This window comes from Stigmatopora argus, chromosome 13 (genome assembly GCF_051989625.1).
Source record: "Stigmatopora argus isolate UIUO_Sarg chromosome 13, RoL_Sarg_1.0, whole genome shotgun sequence".
Taxonomy (NCBI): Eukaryota; Metazoa; Chordata; class Actinopteri; order Syngnathiformes; family Syngnathidae; genus Stigmatopora; species Stigmatopora argus.
The window spans coordinates 9,489,631-9,502,951 of record NC_135399.1 but is presented as its reverse complement, the minus strand read 5'-3'; the positions used below and the strand labels follow the sequence as shown (position 1 = coordinate 9,502,951).

The 13,321-nt window shown below is 38.6% G+C and overlaps 1 long non-coding RNA gene across 1 annotated transcript in view; it reads right to left on the bottom strand.

The window, feature by feature from the left end:
• Positions 1 to 1,897, bottom strand: part of LOC144086761 (uncharacterized) — a 35,272-nt gene extending 33,375 nt beyond the window's left edge. Inside the window, exon 1 of the long non-coding RNA XR_013304570.1 lies at positions 1,609 to 1,897. This is a non-coding gene — a long non-coding RNA (uncharacterized LOC144086761). The remainder of the gene's footprint in view (positions 1 to 1,608) is intronic.
• Positions 1,898 to 13,321: the final 11,424 nt, after the last annotated feature.

The following is a 13,321-nucleotide window of genomic DNA, read 5'->3' as shown; positions in this document are numbered from 1 at the left end:
TTCAAATTCATTTCATTGGCAACATTTTACAGCTGTCTTGTAAGCTTAATACGCTACACGTGGCGCTTAGAGCGAGCGATCAGGCTGATTGAAAATGACTGATATGATTAAAGCGTAAACAAGAAACAGAGGGAAGAGTTTTGATCGGCTGCCATCTTTGGCAAGAAGAAACAAAGCGCATATTCCTCAGTGTTAAGGAATGTTTACAAGCTGTCCCTAATGCAATTATACATTGGATCTGGTATAATTATTTCATTATTCAAACTGTGACCTGAATGGAATCTTTCATTTTGACTTTAAGCTTGTCAGTAAAGTCACGACAAGGCGTAACAATTTAGAATAAACAGAACTCTTCATTTGAACACTGTCTGTCTATAAACAGCTTGTCTTCAAAATGCAAACAAGAAAACAATATTTGTGCAGACCTCACTGCAACATTGAAACACATACAAAAAGATTCTATCAGAACCCATGTGAATCGATGACATTAAAAGGACAAGAAAATCTTTCAACAAAAGTCAACATACTCTATTCAGGCCATCAACGTCAATCAAATGAATCTCTTGATTTTCCAACTGCATTCAGGTCAGCTACCAGTCGGAAAGATGAAGTCAATCTAAGCCACTCAGATAGGATCTGATGTCATTATCGCACTAACTCGCATTTAAAGAAATTGGACAGTTCAGTCCGCAGTCACGTTCTGAAAACTTGAACCTTCCACAGATTTAAAACTACAAACAAAAGTGGCCAACATCATATTTAAAAATATCCGATTCAACGTGGCCCGGCTATGTTGAAAGAATCTCACACCAGATAAAGGCAAAAAGATGCAATTCGAGTCTCTTCAAGCTGCTGTCTGAAGATAGCCAAACAGACAAAGACAAAAGTGATTGAAATCTAAATGTATTTCCATATATATATTTCATCTCACCCAGAACCGAGTGAAGATAAGGAGTCAAGAAAATGGATGAATTCCAAGATAAAACCCCAGCCTTGTCATTCATATAATGGCAATCTATAAATGTAGTTATTTCAGTTTAAATTTATCTTGGGAAACAAAGAAGAGGCGGTTTTAGCCCTAGTTAATTATCACATTTTTTACACTATAAATCGCACCTGAATATAAGTCCCACCATTCAAAGAATACGCAATAAAGAGGGAGAAAAAAATAGTTTAGTCTCCCTGGAGTACAAGTCGGATTTTTGGGAGGGCCCTTTTTTTGTTTTTCGAAGAACAAATAGGTCAAAGTAAAAAGGCGTGTAAACTGTTTTTCAAATAACTACAGCTTTTAAAAAAATAAATGAAACCAGGCTTTCAGAGAGGAAAAAATACATACCGTATTTTCACGACTATAAGGCGCACCGCATTATAAGGCGCACCCTCAATGAATGACACATTTTTAAAAAAATCCATATCTATTTTGACTGGGAGTGAATAAATGCTGCCATCACTTCTAGTCAAAAAGGATTGGACAAGTAACCACATCAATGGCACGCATTGAGATAAACCCAACAAGAAAAAAAACACAATTCTGAAGAAGCACTACTATGACAATTGCATCATTTTGTGTAATCCTGCATACTCAAAAAGCCAACAATCACACAATACCTTTTTGTCAGTGACGATCCACCGGCGCATGGGTCCAGAACAGCCAATATTTTTGTGAAGAGGATTCAACCTAGTCCAGCTATCTGCAACACAAGTTTCCAAAAGACAGGTCAAACAACAGAAAATGTCTCAGACAGGAAAGCTGAGAAATTTCACTCGAGATGTCAACAATATTAATGTTTGGATACGTGGGAAAAAAATCTGTTGCTAGCAAGCGATGCAAATGCACTTTTTCTGCAGTATGCCTATGAGTGTAAAGATAAGTTGACGTGCTGTCATTTCCATAAACGTCCCCTTAGGCAGAGTGAACGAAGCTGAAGCACTGTTGGGACCACAGCGACGCTCTGGCTCTCTCCGTCTTCCATTTGCTGTCGCCCTTAAAAGGGAATGACAACCATCTGTAGCCCTTTTACCCTGCTAAACATCTGGATGGATTTGCCAGCCGAGGCAAGCAGCCACATTTGTCTTATGACATTTTGATTTTTTATTCTTCTTAAAAAATATAGGAGAGCAATGGGATAATAATTAACATTGTACTCATTAATATTGTTTTTTAAATGATACGAATTTGAATCAAGTCGTAAATAAATAAGAAATCATTTCACATGTGCATAACAAGGCTCCAAAAAGGTTTTAGGTCTCTAAACGATGACCTTTGCCCTTTTTGGAGAAAAAGAAATATTTAAAAAATATGTATATATATAAAATTAGTTAGACAGAGATATATAATATGAACAAGAGGTTCAAAAAAGATGATTTAGCTCATTTTCAGGTCAAGAATGTCTGATGACGATTAATCGACTATCAAAACAGTTAAATAATCAACTAGTTGTCGATTCATCGTGGCGACCCAGAACATGAATGAATCAGAACCCTGCAGTGATTTGAGTTGCTAATCAGCCCGACATCTTATTTGCCTCTTGATGAGGACAAGCTGATCGTGGAGGTGAGTCTCATGTGAAGCATTAATTATACAATAAACTCACTCAGGAGGCTAATAAGTAGGCTACATATCCGGGTGACACTCCGAAATATATTGAATTGGGCCTGTCATGTTTCCAAGTGAGGCTGGCTATTATGTAAGAAGGTCTAAATGCAAAGAGATCGGCGCATATAATAACACGTTGTGCTCAGCTGTGAGTGCGGGTGGCGAGTGTATGTCTCATCTTGGCGCATTACTGCTGCTGGGGGAAGGATGTCATTGCGAGTCCATCTGCAGGTCCGTGTGCATTCGTGAGCGGGGTGTCGGTGCTCATTTTAGTGGCAATGTCAGCTGGTGTAAAGAGCAGTTATGAGTTTAAGAATTCGTTCCGGACATATAAAAAGTATGTTTTGTAGTGAAGATAGATTTGGAAGTCAGCATAAGTGTAACATTTTTTGAATTCATTGGATTCAGTGGAATCCGTTTGATCTGGTTCAAATGAATTGGACGTCTACTAATGACAAATTAAAGTGAATTAAGCAGAAAACAGTCTCTTGATTACACGTAATCGTCAATGGCATTGAAACATTACGTTTGGTAATTGGGCCCCAAAAAAATATTATAGTAAAATAATTACTGTATTTTAGATTTAGATAGATTTCTACTAATACAATCAAGCTTTTAAGTACACTACATATATACACAGTAACAATACATCTATTTTTTGGTGGAAAAATAGGGCACCTACTATTTAGAAATGACATAATTCTGAGACCGTGTACTCAAAACTGTTTGTATAATGAACCAACGACAGTTTAATTAGTCCAATGCCGGCTATTCCCTTGTCAAATGAAAGTGATGCTGATACCAGGTATTGCAGTCATTTCGCAGCTGTTTGACTGGATTTAGAATCACAAAAGTGAAAAGGAACATTAATGGAAGTTAGTGTGTGTATCCCAGCCACCATCTACAGTCAAATAATGCCGCTGTGAATCCAAATTGGCTTCATAATAAGCTGCGAACAGCCGATAAGAGTCGATATAGCAGTGAGGTTTTATGTTTCAGGGCAATTGACAACACCAGATGTCCAATTCATTTTGACTGGGAGAGGCCGGCAGCAAATGATTGTCCACAGCCCTCTCGGACAAAATGGATTCAACGTCTATTATCATCAGTGGCAGCCAGTGAGTTAATAAAACTACGCTGCAAGAACAACAAGTCTAGGAACATATTGAAGATATGCATCCATATTTATCCATTCTACTCCGACCAACAAACAAAAGAGGTGGGGTTTTATTACTTTGCTAATATCATAGTGTATTGTACTACAAATAACACTGTTGGGTCGATTGAGAGTGGTCTGCATTTTCGGAAATCATCGGAAAACCTGTTAAATTAATGACTTGGTATGGCGTGCATTGTGAGGAGTAAATTCCTATCCAGTTCGAATGGTTCCTCCAGAAACACTACTACGTCATACATAAAACATTTTTGAAGGGTGTACTCCCAAATAAGTCGTACCAGTGCCAATGACAGTCAACATTGCATTTCTTTTTAGCATTTTCCTTAGGTGTTATCCCTAAGTTTTGAATGTCACCTCGCAAATTAAAACAGTTTAAAAACAAATATGGCGTCCGTGTTCCTTTCAGAGCCACGTGCGCCTTGGGAAACGAGACTGGATTACTCGAGGCGAGCTAAGAAACCCTTTGAAACTCCTCGAGTGTTCCAACTGTTAGCGCAACAGCTTACTCTATGCAAATGGTCTTTATGTGCAGAAGTGCTGAGGCGCGCTAAGTAGCGGCAGTATCAGGACAAGCTGCTTGTTTAGACCGGGTGTTCCCCATACATTAAAGAGCGAATGGGGGAAATGTGTCGCCTCACCCAGGGAGCTCTGTTCAATAAAACCCGTTAAAGCGTTGGCCACGCTCGTCTGAGAGGGGCCACAGCGGATACAGGAAAAACAGGGCCCTGAGGTATTTGGGGTCTCTAATGAGGAAACTGCTGTGAATTCAATGAACAGAGTGTAAAGTTAAAGTGGGGAAATGCTGAGCAATTAGCATTTACAAGATGTCCTATTCGACAATGGAACATTCATTCATTTTCTGAACCGCTATATTCTCACTAGGGTCGCGGGGGGTGCTGGAGCCCATCCCAGCTGACTTCGGGCCAGACCCGGGATCGGTGGCCAGTCGGTCGCAGGGCAGACAACCAATCATAGTAAGGGGCAATTTAGAGTGTCCAATCAGCCATGCATGTGTTTTGGAATGTGGCAGGAAACTGGAGTACCCTGGGAAAACCCATGCAGGTCAAACGATAGACATCCAAGTCATTTAAATTGGGAATACCAGGTGCAAATGCTCGTGTTTCAGTGCTGTTGGCGGCGTGAGATTTCCTATCCATTTGGACTGGGAGAGACTGCCAGCCAATTATCTCTTAAATTAATAAAACTTCCCCTTTCTGATTTCCTTCTACTTTTTTGTAATAATCCGTTATGGGTGATAAACTTTTTAAAAAAACATGTTTCGCTTACCTTGTAGAGAGCAATTGTACGTTTGTAATGGTATCATTTATATGGTGTTTTTAATGTTTGGTATTACAAATCTGTACTAATGTTAGCTTTATTTTCCAATTAGTTAAGCTTGTCTGATCAAGCCATGAAAGCAATTCCTTTAAAGTCAAGTGAGTATGCAGTAATTAAGTGTTAAAAGAAAAGAACTGTGTATCAGATTCGATTAATACCAAACATTGTTGTAGGGAGCCTAAAAAAATTGTTTCGGTGCAATACTAACAATCACTATGTTTGTCATAATTGCGCAATATAGCGTGAATTGACGGTCATCAAGTGTCCCAAAAAAAAGCAGTAAAAGCTGGGACCAAAAAACCTGAGACATTATTACCAATCCTAAAAAACAATTTGGCATTCAAACCACTCATGAAGTTAACAAGTGTCACTGGAGGAACTGTTTGGGCCTTGGGGGGTTTATCTTTCATTTGCACGACTACCGAGACTCATACGCTTAGGCTGAGTGACTGCAAACAAGTTAACGCCACATTCACGAGCATCCATCTTCAATACACACTTGAAAATATAGCGTGGAATTAAAGCGGATTTATTGAAGCGACAGCCAAGCGAGCGCAATCTTCAATTATTGATGTTGTTTGTGTCTATCGCAGAATGATATCATATGTAAGACTTCTAATGAGTTGTCGCCGCTGAAATAGTCATGAAGGAGGGGAAGCAAAGGCGGTGTGGGTTTTTGCTTGGAGGCTTTGAAAAAGTAGTTTTCGCACGGAAAATAAAAACACATCACGCTTTGTTCTTGTCACTTTCAATGTGCCATTCTTGCGGGTTGATTTAAAACCTGTCACTTAATGCATATCTATAGGACCACAGGACATAAGCATCCCACCCCCGTCCTCCCACCCGCGACTGCCAGACCGCATCCCCCAATCGAGCACTTTGACTTCTTCTGTGCCTTTGACCCCTTCTGTCGGTCGTCCTGCCCCTATTCATAAATCTGGCTGGGTCTTTGGGCTGCGGCCCCCCTTCATCCCAACTATGAGCGTGTCCTTTTCCCCTCATCCCAAGCTCATCCACAGAGCAAATCAGAACATCCGAAAAGTATTCCTAAATCACACTGCCTGCCACCAGTGGGAATCTAGGCCTGTTTTACATACAACTTTTGCAATTACTTTGTGGTTTGATAACACTGATAATTCCCAGGGCCTTCCTCTTTGGAGTTTGCATGTTCGGGTTTGCATGGGTTTTCTCCGGGTACTCCGGTTTCCTTCCACATCCCCAAAAACATGTAGAGCAGCCTGGTTGATCACTCTAAATTACTCCTAAGTATGAGTGTGAGCATGAATGGTTGTCTGTTTCCTTGTGTCCTACGATTGGCTGGCCACCGATTCAGGGTGTCCCCCGCCTCTGCCCGAGGTCAGCTGGGATAGGCTCCCCAGCGACCCTTGTGAGGATGGGTTAGCGTACGGAAAATGTAATGTTTTTAGAAAGAGCAAATTCTGGGGAAAAAGGTGGGTAAACTCCCATGGGTCATTTATGGGGGGCTTCCTGTTTATTTTGTGTCACTGGCCGATCATTTTGGGACATTTGCGGGTCACTTCTTGTTGATTTTGGAGCATGTGTGGGTCATTTCCAGTTAACTCAAACAAGACAGAAGTATATGCATAAAACATTGACAGGTAATACGACAAAAAAAAAACACGCCTCAGCGGCCAATTATTGCCCACCATGACGGCTGAATGCATTTATTTACTCATTTCTATGCAAGCAATGCTCTTTTTTCATTGCTGCATAAGAAAACCACAACTTTTACTATTATGAGATGGGGGTTGGGGTAAAAACGCAACACGACGGCAGACAAAACAAGCCGGAAAGTCGCCACTTTTATTATATCAAGAAGAGCTGGATATACAAATTTCAGCGAAAAGTTGGCAAGGCTTTAAAAACTATAAATGGGTTTCCGTGGTGCCAGCTTCGTACTGCTAATCGCTGCTATCGTCTGCAAAAGCCTAGGCAACAACCACTCCACCATCCTCGCAGAGTCCAGATGGCTCCCGTTCACCAACGGCGCTGTTTGTCACACGTAAAATAATTACCGTTGGCACTGTTACAAAAAAAAGTGCTCCGCCATATTTGTTGTATAAAGAAGGCACGCGAAGTGACTGCCAAAGTGTTGGCCAATTGGGTGGATTTTTGCAGAAATAGGCAGGTTATATTCATGATGTGATTGGGGTGGGGATTGATTTTCTGACCAAGCCTCCCAGTCAAAATGGATTGGAAGTCTGCCCAATCAGTGAAATGGGTACTCGGACGTTTGGTCGCCGGACGTTTTGTCGCCCGGACGTTTGACAACATGACAGAGAGTTTACTGTTGAAACCAGCTCTCAAAATTATATTCATCCGGGCGACCAAACGTCCGGGCGACCAAACGTCCGGGCGACCAAACGTCCGGGCGACCAAACGTCCGGCGACCAAACGTCCGGTCACGAGTGAAATGAGTTCCAAAGGTTTGAGTTGAAATAAATCCTGGTGTCAAACCACCATTGCTGTCTCGTGTTACCAAATGTTGGTCGAGACAAAGTTTGTGTCAGCAACCGATACCCATAAAGAAAAATATCCTCCCACTTAAGAGGGTGCTTACACCTAAAACCAGTTTACTTAATGGAGGAATAAAAAAAACGCCACGGGCTTGGAAGTGTCCAGAAACTAAGCCAAAAGTTTTGTGGCTGCAAAACAACGCCAGCTTTATTGGTCAGACAGTTGTCAAATGGGATGACAACTATTTTCTTACAGTGTCTGTGTGGATTAGATCATCTGTGGAACACTGTCAGGTTATGTTTATTCAATTACGCAGACAGGCCAATAGTTTTAACGCAAGTAATTTTCATCTCTTCTCAATGGGAAGGTTCTGAAGAAGCCGCAAATCCTCTTTCAATTTTGTCTAAATCATCTGAGCATGCAGTGCAAGTCGAACTGGTGCACTTCAGTATAATCCGGTACACCTGAAATATCATGTATACATAATTTACTGGCTGCCAATGGCATCCAATCCATTTTGATTGGGATACCATTTGCTGACAGATTAATTTATTGTTCTTGCAGTAAAGCTGTGTTTATTTGTTGATTAGCTAAGTTCTAGAAGATAAAAAAATGTTTAACCTGACCTGATAGTGATAAAGGTACACAAAAATAGTTGGCTGAAACTTAAATTTGAAGTCAAGCAATTTTCTTTTTCAGTGTTTTCCTGAATAAAATAAAATAAACTCAAAAGTAGACAGAGTAAAAGTAACTGACTTCAGTTTAAGTAAATCTAATATTCTGCTTTATTCAGGGACGGTACTAGATCCACCACTGATTTAATTAAACTTACACTAATTAGTAACTTGATCAAGAGCTAAAAATACTAAAAATAACCCCCAGAAAAAGACAAACTAAGTTTTGCGCCGTGCCGCGTCTCTGTAAATTGTGATTAAAATGATAAATTGAGATTTGCTAACTTCTGCATTAAGTTTGCATCACTTGCATAATTTTACTCAAGTAAAAATCTTTACATCTATTAAAAATATCAATCTAGCATGACTAAAAATGCATTTTTTTCACAGTGTAGAAAATGGAAAGATGACTGGTTAAATCATACATTGTGTTCAACCGTACAGTAGTTCAGTCAATGTCCTTAAAGTTGTCCACAACATCATCCAAATTGAGGATCTCGTCCAATAGAGACCGTGACTTTTGACCCTCACATTGGTCTGAAGCCTCAAATCAATTATTTGGCTCTGAGGCTAGGTGAGAAGAAGTCAAACTTTAAGAGATTTAAATGTCATTAAGGCTGTAAATTTAGAATGTTATGACTGTTAGTTGACCAGCGCTTGTATGCGTACTTGACTCTTCGTCAAACATCAAATACAACGAATGGCATACATAGATTTAACTACAGAACATTGCTGCTGCAGGTGAATGCTTTGTATTTCAGGAAAAATACAAGCCTCGTCATATTATTAATATATGAAACCAAATTGTCAAAGAAATTTGGTGGTGTTCTGCACAGTTGCTACATTTTTCTGGTATGTTTTTAGCAGGTATCCAAGTGCTTGTAGCCTAGAGGTCATGAGTAATTCCGGGTCTGGCTTTTTCTAAGGATAGCCATCGGCATCCACCTTCTTCTTCCGCTTATTCTATTTGTTGTGTTTAGTTTTCCAAATGACCTTGACACAATGCGAGGGTCTCTTCTTCACTGTGATCCAACTGCTTTTCCACATGGAAAAACCCATACGCGTGGTCATTGATGACACAATCGTCACATTTTATGGCTCTGATGTATTTTAATAGAGCCAGGGATGACATAGCATCATCATCACCTACCTCGCCAACGTCTTTATTGCTCGCAGCTTTAGCGAGAGAATATGAACAGATGTGTTATAACAAAAAAGAGCCTCGAAAAAAGGTAGTTAAATAGTATACAACTGCTGTTTTTCAACTCTGTTTAACAGGTTTCAATGAGAGCTCAAGAGAGTATTTTTCTGTATTATCAAGCGGTATTCCATGCTAAATGGGGTTGGCTGAGGTTCTTTCAAACAATCCAAACTGCAAATTGTAAACTTATAATTTCTATGACATTAAGTTGGATGTATACTACAGTATCACACAGCTGCAGTGCAGTACGGCCAATTGCTAAATTGACATGTAGAGACATATCGCTGCGGTGGGATTTTATAATGATAAAAACAGATTCATCCGGTAGTAATTATCTGGTAAAGGCACATCCCATGTATAAAGAGGTACACAGATGTTTCCCTTTTCGAGAGCTGATCAAACCTCTCCCTTTTATACCCACGATAAAACAAAAACAAAACAAATAACAGCACAGTTTTGTCCTACTACTTATCTCTCGATTGTAGTTTTGCTTTAATATTTGACCAGCCGTGACTAAAAAGCCCTCTTGTGTTAAAAATGGCTCCACAGGGAACATGAGTTGGGGGAAGGGGGCATTTCTGTGCCCACAGGAGACAACAGCTGAGCGACATTAATCTATTTTTGTTCTCCCCTGTAGTGTTTAGATCATTGTATATCTTACGCACACACACAAACCTTTATTTTAGAGGATGGGTGATCCAGTAGTTTAAAACCCACGTTTGTACATAGCGATCAATGGCTGCCGGCACCTCCCAGTCAAATTGAATTGAACATCTATTGTTGACAATGGCTTTACAAATGTATCATTGTTTTGCCTTTGGAACATTTAGGTAATTATTTTGCCCTAGTTTTACATATACTGTTTAAAATATGTATTTTCCCACATAAAGTGGCATTGTCTTTTTGTCTTTTCCTGTGTCTGTATTCTCACCCTCTTGCTACTGTGACAATGAAATTTCCCGAATACGGGATGACTAAAGCTATCTAATCTAATCTAATTTTACAACCGTAACACCAAGAAGCTCAACGTTCACTGGCTATCTACAGGAATTTAACATTAACATAAATGACATATAAGATTTATAATTGCTCAAATTATCTGCATTGATTTTCTAATTCCAGTTTTTCCTGTACTGGTTGTCGTGTACTAAACACTCAACTCACTTCAACTCCAGAGGATTTTCAAAAACAACCACAACTGTCACATAAAGATTGAACATAAATAGAATAAAAAGCCTGGGATAAAACACATAAAACAAACGCAATCATAACATGGTCATGACTAGTAAATAGAGTGCTATTGGCAAGATCAATGCTCTCAGGGCACATAAAATGAGAAGAGGTAGTCATTGAAATGGTAGAAATAGCCAACAATGAATCTTCTTTGTAGTTCTAGGGCACTAAAATGTGTTTAAACTCAAAGCAGAGTTAAATTGCCAAAAACACAGCCTAGGAAGGACATCCTTGTCTTTAGAAAGAAAAGACCTTGAAAATTGACAGCATTGAATAAAGCTGTTAAATGTGTTTTTCACACTACCATTGACTGTGAGAGACACCTGATCTATTTTGAATGGGAGAGGCTGGGATCCCACAGTTAATATGGATTGGTCGTCTGTCACTGTCGATGACACTAACTCATACCTCTTCACTGACTGCTCTCCATCCATTTCTGCCAATGGCACCCCGTGGATTAAAGAATTTGCTAAATACAAGGGCAGATAGAAGAGTAATGGTTCCAAAAAGTTGTATTCAATATTATTCAACCCCTACAGCAATATTCTGTTCAACTAACTAACTATACTATCTTGTTCATAATCAAATCAAGACTTGTAACACTTAGATTTGTTCATATCACACTTAAGTCCCTTTTTATCCATTTATGAATGACATTTAAACAAAGGGTTACTCTATATACCTCACAATTTATACGGTTAGAATTCAAACACAAATAATTTCTTCAAACAAAAATGGCAGACACCCTGTTTGGGATTTTAGGCATGTATTCTTGTTTTCTTGTTTTTTTTGTTTTTTAAAATAAATTGTTTACCATTAATCCCAGTTCATTTGCTGTGCAAATGGTGAATTTGAGCTTCCTTTGGATGAGTAAAAATGTAAACATATTTATCTTTTTAACATTGTAATTCATTTCTTTTCTTTTTATATTAAACGAAATCTTCAATTTCAATCATGTATGTCTTTTTCTTTTCCAAATCCTTGCATCATCCCTGTATATAAATGGAAAAACAAAAGCTAAAACCAACAAAGTCTTCCTTGTTGTCAACAGTCTTCCATAGCTTTTTTTTGACCCGAAAAAACCCAGTGAGGAACTCCCTTTGACGTGATAATCAAGAAGTGCAGGCAAGCCCCTCCTTTGACAGTGGGAGCCTCTCAGCAAGTTTACTTTAGCCCACTCTACTTTCCTCCACTGAAAAATACACACGCACTCGCTCACTTTCATTCACACGCAGGTTTTCCTGGGACACGCGTGCACACGGATTGATTTTGGATACTACTTAAAAGCGCTTATGGATGTTTCTAATTTGCCCATTTCTGTTGTTTTTACAAACCTTTCATTCTGAGACAACTTGGGTTAGTTAGACTTTGAATTCATTGAGTGCGCAAATGGCATGTAATTGCGGTTCAAAATAAAATAAAGGAAAGCACGCAAATTGCGGAACTACAAATACGCGTTTAATTGGGATGATGAAAGATTCTCTGCAGGATAGATTACGCCATCTAACTAAGGGACTGTAAGGTAAGATTTTAAACACTTTTGGTGCATGTTATAATACTTAAATGAGGAATGCAAAAGTTGTATGCATGAGTTTAAAAAAATGCTACAGAAACTGTGCATGTGCCTAACAACCATATTTCATTCGTATAGAAATAGTAAAATGTATTATTTGTAATTAATCTTACTAGACCCATTGGGTTGATAAAATGAATGAACACAAGAACATTAACGCATATGTAAAATAACTTATTTTACAGATTTGAAATATGTATATTAAACAGGCAATAACTTGGCCAATCAGCAGTGTACGTCTGAGGTCGTAAATTAGAATCTCGTTTCACTATATATGGAGTTTAATGAATTCTAAAAACATGTATGTTAATTTAGCAAAGATTGAGACTTGAGTCATATCATCAGGAAAATTCAATTTACCTAGACTCTCTAAATTATACATAGACTAAGTGTGAATTTGAGTGTAAATGGATTGGCTGGTGACCTTGGGTGTAACTACACTTAACTTCAAGAATGCTGACAACTGAGTGAGGATGAGCAGGATTAAGATAAATGCCCTCAAGCAAGTTTTTTCAGGAGATAAATGAAAACATCAATGCATAAAACCATGAACTATTGCATTTTGGACTTTTAGGGAAAGCAAGAAAACTGTTTACATACATTTTCAGGTGTACACCTCTCAATTTTCTTGGTAATAGCTAATTTTTGAAAATCCTGTCCTGCAAATTTCAATTATTTGCTGATCTCGATTTTTTTTTCATAAACAACACTTAACATTCTAATCAATCTTGTTTCATTGAGCAATTCCTGTGAAACAAGACTGTTTAACCATACATGTAGTTTGCAAATAAATGAAAAGTTAATAACCAATGTTCCCAAACTACTTAATTCTAATTTCCTCCATCACAAATTAAAAGGCAGCGGTAGTTTGCTTTAAAGGAGAACTAAGGAAATGAATGCTACTAATTTCATTTTCTGATTAAGAAAACTACTAGATTACATCATGTTGGTATTTCTATCTTTTTTTTTCTTTTTTTTTTTTAAAACAAGTTTTTAAATGTTTTAATGCTGAAACTGTTTGACTAACATCTATCATCTGAGTGAATTCGCA